Below are 20,594 nucleotides of genomic sequence, written 5' to 3' on the forward strand. Positions count from 1 at the left end.
CCAGAGTTTTCTGTGCAAAATTTTAATAAGCATTGCTGGGAAAAAGAATCGTTCCACTATAACCTAATAGGATGTAATCCTAATTAATCTAATCTAATGTGAACTGCTGGTATTCACATTACCTTCCTTGGGAAGAAGCTGTGTGAAAGAAGTAGAGAGACACGAAGTGACATTGCTTATGCTTCCAGATCCAGCCATGCCTGAATCAACTCTACCATTAGAATTTCAGTTACATGAACAAATAAGTCCTTCCTCCTTCCTTGAAAGAATTTTGATTACTGACCATGGCTTCTTGAGAGCATGGGCTAACTCCCTTCTATATCCTCTGCCCTTAGTAAAAGCTTGTTGAATGATAAACCAGCCTACTTCTTAGGGCAAGGACATCCCAGGTGTTTGGGGAGTAAGACTATCAATAAAAGCTAAGGGGCTTTGTATCTTTTGGATCAAACTCTCATAAAAGAAGGAAGAGATAATACAGATACTCTGGATGTGGAGGTGTCAATGTCAATTGTAAGAGAAAGAGTAAGGTGCTCTGCCAGATAAAGAGGATCTTACAGCAGCTTACAATAAGACATTGGGGACCATGCCACTACACAATGGATTTCACATTTTGGCATTCCTACAGTGACTAGGTCTCAATCATTATGCCAGCATTTCTGTGGCAAATGGAATTAACAATCCCACATGCTTTGGAAATGTTAAATTGTTAATAAGCCCCTTAGAGCTTTGCTTCTTCTTTGAACTCCATGACTGGTTTTGGGCCACAGACAAGTGTACTAAACCATCTCAATTTGAGCTGGTAATTGAGGGCCTCTCAAAGCCTGCCCAGAAGAGAATGTCTTCCACTGTGAGGAGAAACAGATGATATCGACGTTTGATTTTTGTTTTTAAATCTAAGGCCTGGCCTTAGATTTGATCCAAAAGATACAAAGCCCCAAGAAAACGTCCTTCTGCAACTATTTGGAAGGTGAAGGTTTCAGGTACACCCTCCCCATTATCCAAAAATCTACACTTGTGCTAAGCTTAAGAATCACCCAGACCTGAATTTAAATCCCAGATTTGCTACTTTTTATTTTTGTTTTTTTTGGCTGGAGGACCTTAATAATTTAATATCCATGAGCCCTTGCGTTCTCATGTATAAAGCCAGACTCTATGACTTTCTCACAGATATTTTGTGAAGATTAAATCAGATAACTGATGTTAAATGCTTAGCAAGAACCTGGTACATACTAAGAGCTCAACATGCATTAGCTATGATTGTGATGGCAATGATCATTTAAAGCTTTTAAGCCAAACTTTGCAATGGTGAGTGCCTTATTAGCCATGAATTAACATCTCAAGTGTATCTGTCCACCTGTCATCACTTCTTCATGTATGCTCATACTAGCATCATGTCAATTTCCCTTTATTTCTGAAGCATTTATTCTTTTTTGTTTCTCTAGGTCTGAACTCCTGTGAAAATCTGATCGTGTCTGGGTGATGAGCCCTTCTCCCAACCTCCTGTAGCAGCTTATGTGTTTCCCGTGAACCCACCATACCTCTTTCCTACCACACCATGATCGCCCATTTACTCATTTCTAGAATCTTCCTGATTACAAAGGAGGCTCTGGGAGGTCAGGGACTGTATCTGCCCAGATCACCATTTTATTTCCCTTGCTTAGCTCATTGCCTGGAAGATAATAGGTGTTCAATATTTACTGAATAAATAAATGAAAATCATAAAGCTTTCCCCTGGCCCCTTAAATATTTCTCCTATATTGCAGCTTTTGCATCTCATTTAAGGGTCTATCTGGGGACTCCAGCGTAAGAACTTCTATTTTAGATGGTCATTACAAACAAAGAAGGGGAATTTGCAGGCTAAATAAAGAAGCAGCCATTCTTCATTACAGGCCAGAAGGAATTTGCACATCAAGTGTCTGTCTCCAGAGGGGAAGGGCAAAGCTGGTGTTGACACGGTGTTACAGATGAAGGGAAGCTGTGTCCAAGTCCCTCATGTGCCTTAGATGACAAGGAGAGCCAGGCCTTGCCCAAGGTCACATGGCTAGTGCCAGAGATAACTGGAGCCTTCCAGCTTCCAGAACAACACTCACCAAACCCTCCCCTCCCCACTCCTATGCTGCCTACCAGAAGCACAGTCATTGCAAGAATTCAGTGAAGGCTTCCTTCAGAGCATGGCCAGAGAATAATTTAAGGAAATGCAGAATTTACACGACCTTGGTGAGATTAGGGGACAGGTCTTTCCAAGAAAGATTTGATTCAAGTTGATAAAACCTTTGGAGGGAAGTTATTGCCTTGCTGCCTCATTTGAAAGAGGAAACCTTTCTATTTCTTTGTCCTTAATGGGGGCATAACTTCAGAGAGAAAAAGACCTGGTGCTTGAGAGCAAGCCCAATGAAGGCAGCAATACTGTTTTCTTCCTCATTCAGGTTCAGCAGTGCCCTCAGCCCTGGCCTGGCCCACGAGAATCCTCAAGAACAAGGCAGATACAGGCCACAGCACTTCCCAACTGCATTTCACATTAACATGAACCCTTGGTGAGCATGGGACACAATTCTGGAATCTATTAATCTCACTGCCACATATGCAGGATGTTTCAGATGAGCTCAGCCAGAGATCTGCAGTATTGGTGTTGTTTTTAAATCAGGAAAAAAGAAACTCACACTCTCCATCATGCCAGATGCTCTATCAGATAAATATCACACACAGTTTTTTAGAGAAATATTATGTGATTTGAGAACATCTGCAATTCTCTAGAACATACTGTTATCAGAATCTGACTTATACTAAATATCACACATCAGACTTTCCTTCAAAGGTCTTGCACTAAATTTGTCCACTGCGGCACAAATGTCTCCTTCTGAAACAGTATCAGACAGAGTTAAAATGTGTCAGCTCATTAGCATTACCACAAGTTGATTTCAGATGTACTCATGTTATCAATAACCGAGTTTTTTCCTGTTTCAGAAATGATGAGTACAGAAGAGATCTCCCCAATTGCTACTTTGGTTTGCAGTGGGTGTTACAAATTCAAGACATCATTTGTTCTTAGATTAGCATGAGCGCCCCCCCCCCCCACTATTTACAGGGTGCAGAGGAAAATACCAGGTGCTGTGTTAAGAACTTTGCAAACTATCATGTCCTCAAGAGTCCTCTGAGACAGCTACTATTAACTTGCATGTCAGGGCACCAAGGCCTAGTGCCCACATGACATGGTTTGTGGGGCACATTTATTGTGCGCTAGGCACCCTCCTATGTGTTTAATTATATCTCATTTCATTCCACCAAACACTTTGAAGTCAGTGCTGTCATAGCCCCTGGATTACAGTTGAAGAAACTGTCACAGGTCTCCAACTCAGTCCTAGTTTACTCCCAAACTCATGCACACTCTTTCATTTGACAATATATGTGAGGGTCCTTTTTTGGTGAAGTTAAATCTCCTGGACTCTATCTTCCCTCTCTGGATGATCTTGGGTAAGCTCTAGTTAATCTTCCTGTGGCTAAGTTTCCGCCTTTGTAAAACAGCATAATAACAGTAACTACTCAGAAGGTTGAGAGAATGCAGTGAAAGCACTTAGCACAGTGTCTGGCATATAGACATTACTCAGCAGACTGCAGGTATTGTTAATGATAATGACAACAGCTCTTATTATTTTTATGAAAATAACGCTACCTCAGAAAGTATATAGCGATTAAAACAAACCAAAACAGTACAATGAGGGTGAATTTAATTGTGTGTTAAGGACTATGTTCAAAGAGATGTCCCCACCAAGAAGAAGAGAGCTCCATTCAATCAGAAGTGGTGGCCGTAGACCCTTATCTTTCTCAGCGTTGCCCGCGGGGGTGATACCCCCTCCTACGCTGCATCACTGCCATTCTCAGACCTCTGACAAAGCCCAAGATCATTCAAAAGAGGATCAAGAAGTTCATCTGGCACCAGTCAAAATGATATGTCAAAATCGAGCACAACCGGCGGAAACCCAGAGGCAGTAACAGCAGGGTATGAGGAAGATTCAAGGGCCAGAGCTTGAGGTTTATGCTCACAATGTCTCTTCCAAGAACAAAGCCATTGTGGAAACAAACCCAGCTGGACATCAGGGTCACCAATCCAATGCCAGGCTATGCGGTGAAAAAAAATAAATAGCGTATGTGCACATCTCATTTGTGTTAATAAAACCATAAAACTGCCATCTGGCAAAAACAAAACAAAACAACAACAACAAAAAAAACTAAATGGTGACTGTAAGGCAAGCCTTCTCTTTTTAGCTCCAACGGGTTTATATACCTATTTCCTTGCAGGAAGCTGTGCATTATTCAAGTTTTGTATGACACACAATGAACTTTTCTTCATTTCTGTCTCTCTCAGAATCTCTACTGAATGTCCTGCCCTGTGGTCCTTGTATATGTTCCAGTCCTTGGCTGTGGGGAGGAGGTGGGGACAGGGAGCCACGCGTAGGAGTGTGCACTGACAGCAAGACCTGGTTTGCTCTAGTTTGCATTCAAGACAAAACTGTGTCCAGTGACTGGGTAGATGTTGCTGTGGAGGCCAGCCACAATGTCTCCACTCTGTGCTCAATGTGCACTGGGTTGGGTTGCTCTGTACTTAATGCTCTCTTCTAGGTGTCCAATAAAAGAAAATTAAAATCCAAACCCCTTACCCTGGTCCTGCATGATCTGGCCCCAGCCTACCTCTTTCCTTCTCCCCCAAGACCTATTCTCAGGTATCTCTTGAACACACGGGACTCCTTCCATCCTCAACCTTTTGCATCAGCTTTTCTCCCTCTGCTTCTGTTTCACATTTTGTTCCCAAAAGTCTTCATCATGGATCCTTCTTCTGCTGGATTTCCACTCAAATGTCAGTCTTCAGGGAGAACTTCCCTGCAACTCCCTGAACTAGTGAAGCTATGTCTATCCAATTATTTTCTTCATAGTATTCATTGCTACCTAAAATCATCTTATTTATTTGTGAGTTTATTATCTGTCTTCACCAGAATGGAAATTCCTTGAGGGCAGAGACCAGGCCTGCTTCGCTTATTGCTGATTATCTTGTGCCTGACACATAGAAAGTGCTCGATAAATACGTGTAGAATGAAAGAATGAAAGCCTGACAGAGCAATCAATAGAGCAGGAGTCAGGAGCTGTGCCTTTTCATTCTAATTTACTCCTCCTCACCAGCTATATGCCCTGATTTAGTACCGTCCTTACAGAGTCTTGGGATTTGGTCTGCTAACTAGGACTGATAAGTTTCTCCTTTGCTCACAGGATTTCCTTGATGAGCAAATGAAATTCATATGTATTTGTCTAGGAGCACACTTTATAAATTGTGACTATCAAGGATACAAAATAGGTTTCAATTCCCATGTCAAGTCTTAGAAGACAGGTTTATCTGAAGCACAGGCCCGAGATAAATCCCAGATTGCATGGCTCAGTGAGAAAGGGTGCAGCAATCGTTTAGTGATGTCTGCCTTGGAACAGGGAGAGGAAATTAGGGACAGGGGTGTCACTTATTTGCTATCTGTGCCAAAGAAATGTCAAATATTAGAAGGCAGAGATTGATAATGTAGAAACAGCTTCCTCACACTTTCAATAGCAGTATTTCTGGACAGTTGGGTTTGATATTTTACTCTCTTCCCTCTGTGCTATTTCAATTTATTTCACTGACCATATTAGTTTTGAGCTAAAAACTCATTTGTAAAAACCTCCTCAAAGGTTCTATCATATATTTAATATCATTGTTAAAATGCCTTTTATTTTAATGTTTATTTTTGAGAGAGAGAGAGAGCACAAGCAAGGCAGGGGCAGAGAGAGAGAGAGAGAGAGAGAGAGACAGAGAAACAGAGAGACAGAGAGACAGAATCCAAAGCAGGCTCCAGGCTCCGAGTGGTCAGCATGAGGCTCAATGCAGGGCTCAAGCTCATGAACTGTGAGATCATGACCTGAGCTGAAGTTGAACACTTAGCCAACTGAGCCACCCAGGTGCCCCAGTAAAATTCTAAATTATTTGTGGAAGTCATCCCAAGAGACAAGCATTAAGAGCAAGGAAGCAAAAGCTGAAGTTTCCCATGTAGGGCAGTATAACTCACTCACCGCAAAGTATCCTTTTGGTATTAGAAGTATCTTAAATAGTGAAAGGCAAATACGTTCAATGAAGCAACAGTATCATTGATATTTCCTCATATAAAGGGTGTGTGTAGTTCAGGAACTCTCCTTTTTTACCCCTTGGTAACCAACCATGGCACTCCCTCTGATGCTGCTATTACATAATTTTGAAGGCGGTGAGACAAATTTTAATTCATTTAATAATTAGGTCAATAAAAACCATTACAGCTGAGAGCTCCATTAAAAGTCCATAATGTTACCTTAATGGGGGAAAAACTAATATAGTTCTGTTGGAATTTTTCCATGAAATTAATATTAGAGAATTTTAGTGGGCGTCTTAAATAGTTTAAATAGACATTTTTATTAACAGAACTAATCATGGAATTAAAACAAATGAAAATTGTTACATTTGCGATGATAAAGTACCCATGTTCGCAGGATTTTATCAGGCCTGTTCCTGTGAAGAACATTTACTATCACAAGTATATTAAACTTGCCTGGAAAGCTGCTCATGGCCCTTCACAGCTGCCAACCTGTGTTTTGGTGATTGCTTCTTGAATGCTATGGTTCCATTTCTTGGAGCCTCTCTGCTGGGAAACATTTCAAAGCAATAGCCCCCCAGATGAAAAGGCTTCTCTCAAGTCTTCTCTTTGATGTATAATATTAACCCCCTATAGGGGGTTAAGAGCTACTACATCTGAAACTGCTCAGAAAGACCTAAGACACAGAAGGGGTTGTGTCTACACTGCCCACAGATGTTTGATCACCTCTGTGTCATTGGCTTAATCACTCAAGGTCGAAATCAAGGTGAACTAAAGTAGACTTAAGTACAGGGTTATGTGATTTGGGTAAGTTTTGACCAGGAAAGCTAGATAGTGGGAGGTAAGAAGATTAAACCAAGGGCTCAATTCCAGGGTGCCTGGGTGGCTCAGTTGGTTAAGCATCTGACTTCAGCTCAGGTCATGATCTCGTGGTTCGTGGGTTCAAGCTCCGCATTGGTCTCTGTGCTGACAGCTCAGAACTTGGAGCCTGCTTCGGATTCTGTGTCTCCCTCTCTCTTTTCCACTCCCTGCACTCACTCTCTCTCTCTCTCTCTCAAAAATAAATAAACATTAAAAAAAACAAAACCAAAAAACCATGGGCTCACTTTCTGTTCACATGAATCCTATGATTTTGGGAGTTATTCAAACACACAAGTCTCCATGTATGGCTGCATCATTGCTACTTAGATACTAGCAACTATTTTCATAATCAAACATACCAGATAAGGATTCAAGGTGATCAATACTGACCAAAGGTCAAGGCTACAGACATGCTTAGAAATATTATACATTAATGGACATTGGCTGATACACACACACAAGTAGTGGCTGGAGTATGTGAGGACATGCAAACAGCATGGGATTTTGGAATGGGAAACCCTGCATTTAATCTCAGCTCTTTTGCTCCCAACAGCATGACCATGGGCAAGTCAGCTAACCTCTCTACTATTCAGTTTCAGCATGTGGAAAATGGGGATTGATGGGGTTTTTGGTGGTTGGAATATTTGAAAGAGATTATGGATGAAAACTACCTACTGCCATGGCCAACAGAGAGTAAGGGTTATTCTTTAGTGGAAAGAGAGACCTCTCAACATGCACTGGGGCAATTCAAGGTGTTCTTTCCCAGACACATTTAAGGTATAAATGGGAGGCCTTGTCTAAACCCCAGCTACACTGGTGTGCTCTCAGCAAGGCTTACACATGGCCAGCCAGGCTAATTCTAAATACCAGAGGAAAGAGGCACATCTTTGCAATTCCTTCATTTCCTTCCCTAGGAAGGAAGATTCCCATGGATTAGAAACACTAGGAAATCTATGAAGATATATCTATTTAACTCAGTTCTAAATGGTGTCTGTTGGAAAATGTCATTCTATGGTATAGGAATCTTCCTTTGACGGCTTATGTAGGCGGATGTGTGCAACGTTTGCAACTGATTAGTATTTCAGGTGAAAAGGCACAGACAGGCACAGTAAAAATGAACGAAGTCATTGGATCTTCCGGACTCCTAATCAAGAGTTGGTGCCTGACAAAGCTGAGACAGTTCATATTGGTCATGGTTATAATGCCATGCAAAATGGAGAAGGAATGCTTTCCAAAAAACATTGGTTAATGGCAAAATACATGCACTTCCTTTCTCAAGGTCTATGATTTTCAAACAGATGGGGGTAATCTGCGTGGGTTATTTTGTGCCTGGCAAGTAGAAGGGAAAAGGTAGAAATCACAACAATTTGAAGTTGTTACTAAAGATTCACATTTTGAAACCAATGGGACACTTTGCCCTAAAATAAATATATCCTGTGAAAAAGAAATCTTGATAGCAAGAAAGCATAAAAGAAAATACTAGGGGCACCTGGTGGCTCAGTAGGTTGAGCTTCCAACTTTGGCTCAGGTCATGATCTCATGGTTTGTGGGTTCGGGCCCCGTGTAGGGCTCTGTGCTGATAACTCAGAGCCTGGAGCCTGCTTTGGACTCTGTGTCTCCCTCTCTCTCTGCCCCTCCCCCACTCGTGCTCTCGCTCTCTCTCTCTCTCTCTCTCTCTCTCTCAAAAATAAATAAACATTAAATTTTTTTTTAATTAAAGAAAAAAAAAGCATGGGGGGTGGGGCACCTGGGTGGCTCAGTTGGTTGAGCGCCTGACTCTTGATTTCAGCTCAGGTCATGATCTAACCGTTTGTGAGTTCAAGCCCTGTGTCAATCTCTGTCTGACAGTCCAGAGCCTGCTTCAGACTCTGTGTCTCCCTCTCTCTCTGCCCTCTCCCTCCACCCCCTCCCTCAAAAATAAATAAACATTAAAAAAAAAACTTAAAAAAACCCTGAAATCATTCCAAAAACTATTTTTGGAGGGGAATGTTGGAGAGAACTGACTCATTTTGCAACTTCTTTCATTTAGTTTGTGATATTATTGGGCATTAACTTGAGATTCACTATTCCTGTGGCAAGTACTTACTTTTGCTAAAATTACCAAATATTCTCTGGAACAGAGAATCTTATCAGAAAATTGATCTTTAATACATAAAGGTATCTTGCAAGAAAAAAGTCCCTTTGGGGGGATTTTTTTTTAATGGTTCACTGCCAGCCTTTCACAGTCTCATGGAAATTTGGAGATTGCTCAGATATTGTTTCCATAGGAAGAGGGAAAAGGGAACAAAGAGAGACATAATACTTGTGACTTTAGACGCTACTACCATTTTCTGGTTTATTCAGTGAGGGCAGCAGAGGTTAATAACAAGGAAGTAAAAACCATTCAGGAATACAAAATTATTTACAAAAAATCAGTTTGTGCATTGCCTTTTTTTTTCCTGTGACTCTGACAATTGCCAAGAACTGTAACTGTACTCACTCAGTATTATTTAAATTAAATTATCAAATGCAAATGCTAAATGTGAACCTCTCAGCAAAGCACTGGATTATAACACCACATCCTCTATTCAGACTAAAAGCTGATTACTGGTTCTGGAGCTATAAACATGTCAGACAATAATTTAATTGCTTTGCAGGTAAAGGAATATGCAATATTCTTGTTCTCATTCTGGAACTCAGTGCAACTCTTTAATACAACATAATGATCATAAACATACACAGAGTCTTCACTTGACACGTGCTTTATGGTAAAAAGCAGCTATAGCAAATTTCAGCAAAGCTCAAGGAACCAGGCAGTGCCAGATTTTTTAAACACTAAGCAAAATGGGTTTCTCACCAAGCGGCCCAGGCTTTTACTCTGGTTCATAAAGATGCATTTTCAAAATGGGTTAAAATCTATAATGAATTTCAGGTGCAAAGGACCACCTTCTAACAGCTAATTTGCTTCCTGCCTTCAGCTGAGTTGTTAACCAGAGGCAGCCAACATGTGTACCCCCTTCTTGGGCCACCGGTGAACACAGATGTCACAATCAATACTCATTAACTATAAAATCAGGATCAGAGGAATACTCAGGAAAATAGGGAGGGTCTAAAATGTAACCAGGAGGACTGTGTAAGCACGTTGTGAGCATTCCTTGCTCAGTGTTAAACCAAAACCAGAAAGAGGTGGAGCAGGAGGGGAAGAGGGGGAGAGGGAGAGATGAAGAGAGGAGAGGGACTGACATTTCTTGACTTCCTTTGTGGAACTCTCCATGCATCAGCGCACAACATTCCCAAGGATCATAAGAGGCTGGCAGAACTGTTTGCACCTTGCCGATGAGAAACCAGAGGCTCAGAGTGACTCATCTATTACCATTCAGTCAAAAATGGCAGAGCTAAAGCACAACTCACCCTCATCTCCCCCTTTCTCACTTGCCACAAGAGGTGTTGAACATTTCTTTGCAAACTGAGGATGAACAGGAGACCTTTGAGTCTGGGGTCCAACTTGAATACTAGACACCCACTAAATGCTATCCAGAAACTACTCTATAGAATTGCACATTTGGGCCTGCCATTTACAGCATGCTGCTATGCTAACTCCTCTGGCCCAACACCTGGTGAGCACTATGTGTCAGGCCCATGCTACTTCTGTGCTCATGTAATCCTCACAGGAACCCCATAATCCTTTAGGAAGCACCCATCCTTTTATCCATGGTGCATGTAAGGCTGCCTTAGATGACTCACACCCAATGGAATCATGGCAGGATGTAAATGTGTGTCTCTCATTTTCTGCAATGTACTACTTTTTAACAATTTCTTTTGATGGTTATATTATTATTTTTTACATAATAAAGAATGATTTTTTGGAAATAGGCTAGATGCGAATGCAAATCCACCAATATATGAGGCATAGTTAATTCTGGGTGGTAAGCACATGGATGATTGTTATTTTCTTCTTTGTACATTCTGGATGTTTGGTTTCCATAAATAAGTGAAAATGTACTCTTTAAAAAAAGAAAAAAATAGCAGCTCTTCACTACTGCTGCAGTGAAAGCAGAATAGTTTTTTTATTAAATAGTAGGAAGAACCAATACTTATTAAATACTCTATATCGATGCCAGGCATAACACCTGGCATCTTCTATGCTCGACCCCATCAATTCCTTCTGACAATTCTGGAAGGCAGATTTCACCATCCTCATTGTACAGATGAGTACAGTGAGGTTCCAAGTGGGTAAGTGACCTGCATGAGGTCACTGGAGCATCTGGCCTCCACTGACTTCTCTGGCCTAAAGTTGCATGCTGGTCCCCCAACGCTTGCTCATGCCCTGGGCTCCGGCTCCCAGGATTCTTGCCCTTTCCTGACCACAAGCTCCAGGTTCTCAGGTCCATACCTTTGCTTACTCCCTCTCCTCTACGTGAGAAGCCCTTGTCCTGCCTCCATTCATTTTCCCAAGGCCATATCAAATATTGCTTCTTCCACAAGTTTCCCTGAGACTCCTGGCTGCCAGTCACCTTTGCCTTTCCCACATTCTCCTCAGGGTGTGCCAGAGTTTGCTAAGTGGCAGTTTCCAGGCCGGTTCAGGCCCTCTGAATGCTTTGCATGGCTTGTTCAGTGTTGTCAATACTCACAAATTGAGAGATTTTACACAAAGCATTCTGTATATCTAGTGGCTCTGGCCCCCCAGTTCCTGCTTTGCAATAATTAACTGTAACTAAATAACCATTATGCTATTTAGATATGAAGGACTTGCTTGGGCTCTTATAAGCCTTCTGTTAATCTCAGTTCCTACCCTTGACACATTTCCCTTTGCTCATTGCTACTGTCTGGCCCCTGAGGACATGTATGTTTAAGGCCTTGAATTAGAATTTGCCTTGGATTGTTATTTTGGAAGTATTTTGCCTCTTTACCCATCTACAAACCCATTATCTACAAACCCATTATATGTTTGGTGTTCCCTCCTTCCCACCGCCCAGCACAAAGAAGGTGCTCAGTGTAGGCCAGAAAACAGTCAAGTCACTATTGCCATAATCTCAGGGAAATGATGGTGGTGGTGGTGTCCTGGATTAGAAACAATGAAAATAGATTCAAAAGAATCTCTCCTCCAAAATTACAGCCCATATTTATTTCTTTTAATACTTTCCATCTTGAACTGTAATAATATGGATCTACTTCTTACGTATTCTACTAGATCGTGCCTTCCTTAAAACATGTTGGGTGCAATACTTGCCCTGCAATATCCCCAGCCCAGCCTGGCAGCATGGCTCACACAGACTAGGCACTGGATGAATGTCACTTGTAGGACCACAAACCCTGACCCTGAAACCCAGCATTTCTGTTTCTGCTACATTTAAAGCCAACAAAACTCATGTCATTTCCCCCCACTCATTAAATTAAAAGCTCAATACATTAATGATCTGAATGAGAGTCAAGAGTCTATGATAGTCCTCCCAGTTTACAGACAGGGGCAAGATCAATTTTCCCCAAGTTGTAGGGTGAAAAAGAAGACTAAAGACTGAAGACTTGAAAGCCATGCACAGGGCCAGGCAAGGTTTCTGTGTTCATGTCATCTCAGGGTCCTCATTAGTGACCCTGCTCTCCTTGTGGCAAACTATAGTGCCTGCATTGATGAGAGACCTGTGAGCTGGCTCCCCCTGCATTAATAGTCCCTGCCTATGATTTGGCAGTCATGCAAGTCTCATTAGAGTGTAGCACACGCAGTTGCAGAGGGCCTCATTTTAAGAAAATACTTTGCATATGAACAAAGGTGGAAGGATGTCAGGCTTTTAAAGAGAATCTCCATCCCACTCATCAGTTAGCCAAGTTATCTGGAGATTCTGTTAAGTGAAGAAGCTCTTGACCTTTGCAAGTTATCAAAGGTGACCCAACAAAGCAAAGGGGCTTTGTTCCCCCCTTTTCTTTTTCTCCGTTGCCTTGGACAACCAAGCCTGAACAAAACAGCATCAGGGAGACTGTCATGTAATAACTCCCTTTTTTGCTTCAGCAAGGGACATCTGAAAGAAAGGATTTTTTTAAATGAAGAATATCAGAATGAAAGAAGGCACAAGAAATCTGACAATTCAGGGCACACAGATTCTGAGTAGTGATAAATGCATGCAGGGACTGATTTTCGGGGTTAGGTCTTTAAACATTTTTAAGTAGCAGCTTGGCATCAGTTAAGATATGAATATTCTTCATTGATGTGGCTTTATTCACAAAATATCCTGCTTCCTTGAGCAGGAAGGGGGCCACAGAGACATCTCACAAAGTTACCATCAAATCCGGTTGTATCTGTATCTCTAATTCTTTTGGGGAGAGAAGGAAATCATAGAACCCACCAGAGGGGCTCATAGCTTCACGTGCACTTAAATCCAAGCAGGGGTCACTATGGCTTGGTCAAGTTTCAAAATATTTAAAAGACCACACATTTTCTGCACCGTAGCATTTTAGGGTCCATATCTGTCTGCCTCCTTATCCCACATATTTGGGTTTTTCCTTAAGGAATAAAACACTGCCATCTTGGTCTCATAGAGCTCTCCTCTTTGTTGACTCTTCCAGGAACTGGTAAAAAGCAGGTCATGTTCAGGGGCTGTCCCACCCTAAAAAGGCTGGAGTGAACTGCCCAGGTCAGCTGTACTCTTATGTTTTTGGGAAAACCATTCTTTTCTTTCTCCCAGGTTGATGGGCTCTGTAAAGACTAGTATTTTCTTACTATTAAAGTGATCTAATCTTCGAGTCTGGTGTGGGCTTAAGGGAGGGGAGGCAAGGAGCTAAGGAAACCATTCAGTGTGCTTTGCTTCTGTCTGTAGTAAAGAAAGATTCCTCTTCTGTCTAGCTTGAAGCAGTGGAAATCTAGCTTAGAGCAGTGGAAATAGGGCATTAAATCAAAGACTCAGAGAGTGCCTTTGTGTGATTTCATGATCTGTAGGCACCTAACCTTTCAGATCTTGTGAAGGAGAGATAAGGGCTAGTGACTCATTGGACTAGTATTTAGGTGATTCTTACCCCTAGTTTTTCTATTTCCTATAGGAATATTAAAAGTGATTTAATGCAATTCATTTTGAAGATGAAACATGGGGGTCCAAAGTTAGGGAGAAGATCCATCCAAGGCCACAAAATTCACACTGTTCTTGCAATGTCCTGTACTTATATTAGACATGTCCACTGTCCCACCATCCTCAATTTGCCAGGCATGGACTCCAGCCTTCTATTTATTCTTTTTCCCCATGCTACAACATATAAATCTTTTAGGGTTCTTGCCTATGTCTTGCTTTCCAAGGAGGTCAGATAATGATCAGAGGTTAGATTGAGGCCTAAAAGTTGACTCTTTAGGTCTCTTGCCAGCTAACGCAGTTGATGTCCTGGGTTTTATGCATTCATTTTCATGTAGATTTTGTCATATGATTCTTACAATCAAAGAGGAGTGGGAAGGGTACATCTGCAGAGTACCACACCACATGCTATGCTCACTACACAGTTAAGCTTCATTTAAGTCCCCAAAAAATATGCATTTTACAAATAAGGTAGCTTATAATAATGAGGCACAGAGAGGCAAAAAACTTGACTATGGCTGTAAGTCTGGTATATGAAGGAAACTGAACCCAGCTCCTGGATCTCCAAATTGTATGTTCTTTCCAATGCTTCATCTTACTACTATAGTCTGACTAGTCATGGCTTCATCAAAATCTTTCATGTGAAGCTTCTAAATCCCTAGTGATATTTCCAACCAGTGTGACTTTTTACCCACTTGCCTCTCACCCATGATGCACAGTCATTATTGCCTCAAGTGAATTATTGCACATTCACAAATGATATATATCCCCAACTGTCAGGGCCAGATGCAGCTATGGAATGTGGATACATCCTCCTAGTAACTTGACCATCATCACCAGAGAAACAAGAACAACAAAATCAAATGCCAACCACCAAAACACAAGTGTACATCTCATCTCAAGATAAAGACAAGGGAAAGACCCTCAAAAATCACATGGCTTCTTTGCTCTACTCTTTTTTTTTAACGTTTTTATTTATTTTTGAGACAGAGAGAGACAGAGCATGAATGGGGGAGGGGCAGAGAGAGAGGGAGACACAGAATCGGAAGCAGGCTCCAGGCTCTGAGCCATCAGCCCAGAGCCCGACATGGGGCTTGAACTCACGGACCGCGAGATCGTGACCTGAGCTGAAGTTGGACGTTTAACCAAGTGAGCCACCCAAGTGTCCCTTCACTCTACTCTTTAATTGTCTAGTCTCAGTTCAGACAGTTCTAGAAACAACAGTCATAAACAGGGCCATTGCCATACTTTTGGGGAATAGGGAAAGTACCAGAAAAGAGGTTCTACTGTTGTCATGGCTCTGGCTGTGACCCTCTCCTTTCTAAAACTCTATTCAGGGACTGGCTTGAGGACATGCCCAGATTTCTGTATCACAGCAAAACAGGAGGACTATAAATAGGTTAGATATTGCAATGGACATCTAAGATTGTATTTTAGAATGTTGAACTATATCTAACTGGATAGGACTTCATCAAAGTCCCAGGGAATCTTTCCTTTAGCCTCAAACCCAGTGTCATATATTTGGGGGTGTGTGTGAAGTGGAGATCTATCTTAACACTAGCGAGAAAACAGGAATTCATTTTGGGTGCCATCATCTGGAATGAGGTCCAGAACAAGGCAATGGGATATAAAAATTGAGAGTTATAAAACACTTCAGAGGTCCTCTTTCCTCTCATTTCACAGGTGGAGAAACTGAGGCCCAGAGAAGCTGATGGCTTTTTAAAAGTTACACAGTGAGGGGTGCCTGGGTGGCTCAGTCAGTTAAGTGTTTGACTCTTGATTTTGGCTCAGGTCATGATCTCATTGTTCATGAGATTGAGCCCTGTATTGAGGATTCTCTCTCTCCCTCTCTCTCTTACCCTTCCCACTTGCATGATCTCTCTCTCTCTCTCTCTCTCTCTCTCTCTCTCTCTCTCTCTGAAAATAAATAAATAAACATTAAAAAAATGTTACACAGAAAATAATAGAGTCAGGACCCAGGCCAGGACCCAGGCCTCCTAAGTCCTGGGCCAAAGCAGGAGATTATCCAACCATAACATTAAAACAATGTTCCCATGAAAGAAGAATCAGATTTTAGGTTGGTTTCATAGGGCAGATAGGGAACCACTGGGTAGATCAGAAGGAAGCAGACTTAAGTTGTGGTAAAACACACATAACATTCACCATTTTAACTATTTTAAAGTACATAATTCAATGGCATTTAGTACATTCACAATGCTGTGCAACCATCACCACTATCTAGTTCCAGAACATTTTCATTATCCCAGAAGGAAACCCTGTACCCATTAAATAGTAATTCCTCATTTCCCCCTCCCTCCAGTACCGGGCAACCACTAATCTGCTTTCCGTCCCGATCGATTTGCCTATTATGAGCATTTCATATAAATCGAATCACACAGTAAGTGGCCTTTAGTGTCTGGGGAAGCAGATGTTCTTACAAGGCACTCGGGATGGCAGAACTGTGTGCTTTGCAGGGGGCTGGGTATTGCCTTCCTGAAGGCTTGAGCTTCAGGCCAGGGCTAGATGTCTGCGTGGGGTGGTGGTGGGGGACTCTGGCAAGAGAAGTGGGCTGGTGAGGATGGCGAGTCAGGGCTTCTTGGACAAGCTTTGGGGATGACCTCCCTCCTCAGCACCCCAGCTCTGCCCCGCAGCCACACTCTGCTGAATCATAAAGTGCAAGTCGGGCAAACCCTACTCTTCCTGCTGATTTCCTCTCTTGCCTTTCTTCTCCCACCTCCTGTTCTGTTGACACTTGTTTGCCAATTTGCCTGACACACCACGGACAATCTTCTCACTTGAGCATGTTTGACCTGAATGTACAGCTTTCTGCTGAGCTGATCTGGAGTTTCAGTTGGCCATTAGTGCAGCCAGGCATGTATTAAGAGCAGGGATAAATGAGGATCGCCTGAGCTTTAACTACTGATTTGGCTCAAGAAGCTCAGGGATAATCTATAAAACCTGACAGTTGAGGGCAATAAAATTAGCTACAGAAGGAGTGTAGGGTAGAAACATTGTCTTCTGGTGCTCTGTGTGCAGTATACACTTACACACAGAAGCCACTATAAACACTCTGACACAAGCCTTACAACAGCTTGGAGGAGAGGCATTGTATTTGAGTAGCTGGATTAAAAAAATCAGAGGGGAAATCTAAGGGATCACAGAAGTATCATTTTCCAGGTGGTAACAATAAATTTCATCCATGACCTGGAAATCATCTTAGAACAAGAATATCAGATCTTCTTTGCATGTAGAACTAAAAATTAAAACATTCTTAAAAAAATAATTAAGGAACGTGTACCAGGTTGAATAGCACCCTCCAAAAATTTGGAGGAAATTGGTCTTTGGTGATATAATTAGTTACATGTGGTCATACTGGATTAAGGTGGTCCTAAATCCAATGACTGGCACCCTTATATAAAGAAGGGGGATTTGGAGACACACAGACACCCACAGAGGGAAGCAGGCCATGTAAAGGTGGAGTCAGAAATAGGACGGATGCAGTTATAAGCCAGGAAATGCCAAGGATTACCAGCAACCACCGGAAGGGAGGAAGAAGGAAGGGAGAGTTCTTTCTAGAGCCTTCAAAGGGAGCATGGCCCTGCTGACACCTTGACTTTGGACTTCTAGTCTCCAAATTTGGGAAAGAATAAAATTCTGTGGTGTTAAACTACTCAGTCTGTGGTAATTTGTCACAGCTGCCCTAGCAAACTATTCTAGAACACTCCTGACTCCCTCTTCTCTTATACCAGGGTACAAACCTATTTAAAAAATGGAAAGACTTCAGCCCTCATAACAAAATCTCTTTCTATCTATTTAACTTCTGAACATGGATTCATAAACAAGTAGTAGCCAATTCTACCGACTGAAAAAGTGCTTCCTATTAACCAAGCTTTGTTTTATGTATTTGTCTGCTGGTTTTGTTTGTTTCCTAGTGATGAGAAAGACTGACCCTCAGATCTGTTTGTCTTCAGATTTGCCCCTTGCTCTTTGGGGGATGGCTTCCCTTAAGCTGCCCAGCACAGTCTTCTCTCATTCTGCTTATCCTTGGCTCCCCCTCTCATTTTCCAGAGAGAGACCCAGGGACTCAGAGACAAACTCACAGGGGCTGAGCTATGATTCCTCCATGTTGATTATAATTTTTATCACATTATATGGGATCCCTCTGGTGGTTACTGAGGGACACGTCAGTTTTGAGAGATTAGGGACAAACCAAAAACTTCACATCTACAGGCTAAGAGACTCAGGGTTTACAAGTTCTAGCAAGACAGACAGATGCTGCACGGCTTTGGGCACCTTCTCCAGGTTTGAGTGACAGCTCCCAGGGCCAAGTAATGTTCCATTTGTCTGGGGCATGAAATGCTGCACTGGTGATCCTTGAAAATTAGCATCATTTGTGTTAACAGGAATAGTGATGCAGAGCTCTCTTGCCATAAGGAAAACAGCACAGAGGATACCGGCCACATCAAAGGAGTGCTTTCTGGCTACAGGGATTCAGAATGACAAAAAGACCAAGAAGAGATGTTGATGGGGACAACATTACCAGACCCTGATATGGGACAGATTTCTGAGCACCTCATCAAACAGCTCCAAGAAAAGCTTCTCTCGGTGACCCTCCAAAGACAGTCAAAGCCAGCCCCCTTTCTTACTTACGATTATACATAAAAACATCTATCTGGCTGAACCCAGCCTGTCCCTCGGTTTAAAACAATGGCAGAATAAGATATAACTTAGGAAATGAGTCATTTTCTTGACTGACTGGAGCACTCCGAGTTGACATTGGTAAAGCTCTATTAAAATGCCTTTATGTCCTGATATGCATAGATGTGTTAATTTATAGCATATTCATCAGAAGACCTAAATTAATTGCTCTCTGATGAATTTTCTAACACCTCCTTTCTGCTTTTCCACCTCCACCCCCCGCCCCAAAGTACACTGATAAGGTCAGCAGCACTATCAGATGCAACACACTTCAACTTCCTTCCAAGCTCGTAATTAAAGCTAATTAGTAGTTTTAGTCATTAGCACATGTAAGCTTTCTACTCTCTGAATTAATAAGACTTACTCAGGTTTGGAGCCAAGTAGACTTTTCACTCTGTGGTTCTGATTCCTGAACTGCTTGTGGTTGGTTAATTTAAAGCATGTCTGTTCCAAGCGGGATACTGAAAAGACACCCTTACTTACGATGGCCTGCTCTCAAGCCGGGGTGTGAGTTGTGTATTGACACAAGAGGAATTGTGGTCACCGGAAAAAATCAGAATGCTATGAGTTTGCAGTAACTGATCAGTCTCAGCCCCTCAGTGTGAAACGGGTTGTGTCCAGTTACTGTGTCCCTTGGACTCCACACACCTCCAGGATGTTCTTTTTCACTTATGTCACCTAGGGACAACATGTCTGCACTGAGCACATCAAATCCTTTTGATCTTAACAGAAGCAGGGGCGCTGGTGGTGGGGTGTCAAGAAATAACTGCTCATTTTGGTTCAAATAAAAATCAAAAAGGAGAAAAATCATTAAGTCAAATCAGTTTCTGCTTCTGTGTAGACAAAGAGATTCTCCAAATAGCTTTCTGTTTCTTTTTTTAGTCAGTGTGTGGGCATCCTGCGTGCCCAGACAGAATTAAGTGTGTGTTTTAAATCAAGAAATCAAATCTATATTCTATTAAAAGGAAAAAGGCTCTGTGATTTGTTTTCAGACCTTAGAAACAGTTTGAGAAAAATCTTCCACGGGTGAGCTCATTTGCCACCCTTTCTCAATACTAATCTCGGTGTGGGGTGGGGGGGAATAGCTCAGTGATTTACTGGACTCCTTGAGTCCAGAACAATAGTGGGGTGGGGGTGGGGGTGGGGGTAGGGGTGGGAGCTCATAGCACCAGTCATTTTGATGCATAAGGGAAAGAAAACAGTCACTTCTGCATGAAGATTACCTACGAGGCAGCCCCAGGTCACCAGAGTGAATCGTTCTTATTTTAATGGCACAGGGACTGCAGCTGTGATAGCCACATCTGGATCCATAAGGGGCCACCAACGTTACTAAGAGCAAAGGCACATTTAGTCCTGTGGATATCTGTGACTGTGAAGTTGACCAGGGACTGTGGGTTCCCACAGCCTCTCAGGCTCAATTCAGTGGGAACCTGGTCTCCCACCAAATGATTCCATTCCAGGAAGTACTTGACTAAGTTGCATAAATAGCCTTTCTCAAATAGTGCTGATCCTCCCCCCAGAGGGTATTTGCAATATCTGGATACATTTTTGATTGTTGCATCTGTTAAGGGAGGTCTGAGTGGCAGTAATTACCACTAGCATCTAGCAGGTGGAGGCCAGGGATACTGCTAAACGCCCAACAGTGCATAGGACAGACGCATACAATGAATATTATCTGGCCCACGAGGTCAGTAGTGTTGAGACTGAGGACCCCTAATATAGAAGGCCTAAACAGGGTCTGAGCCCTTCACTATATTTGCAAAGTAAGAGCCAAACACGCATTTTCTTGTTTGACTATGTGCTGATCTTGGCCTTGTAATGCTGAGAGGACTTATAACAATGATATTCTGTGGAGGGGCTATGGCTA

At 42.2% G+C, this 20,594-nt stretch overlaps 1 protein-coding gene and 1 long non-coding RNA gene across 9 annotated transcripts in view; one reads left to right on the forward strand and one right to left on the reverse strand.

The window, feature by feature from the left end:
• LOC109279075 (uncharacterized) overlaps positions 1 to 1,728 on the forward strand; it is a 92,940-nt gene extending 91,212 nt beyond the window's left edge. Inside the window, exon 3 of the long non-coding RNA XR_008420199.1 lies at positions 1,443 to 1,728. This is a non-coding gene — a long non-coding RNA (uncharacterized LOC109279075). The remainder of the gene's footprint in view (positions 1 to 1,442) is intronic.
• The window catches only part of FHIT (fragile histidine triad diadenosine triphosphatase), a 1,407,040-nt gene that overhangs the window by 65,882 nt on the left and 1,320,564 nt on the right, over positions 1 to 20,594 (reverse strand). The gene's annotated exons all lie outside the window — the stretch shown is intronic.

This window comes from Panthera pardus, unplaced genomic scaffold, assembly GCF_024362965.1.
Source record: "Panthera pardus isolate Hobbes unplaced genomic scaffold, ASM2436296v1 HiC_scaffold_8, whole genome shotgun sequence".
NCBI classification, from domain to species: domain Eukaryota; kingdom Metazoa; phylum Chordata; class Mammalia; order Carnivora; family Felidae; genus Panthera; species Panthera pardus.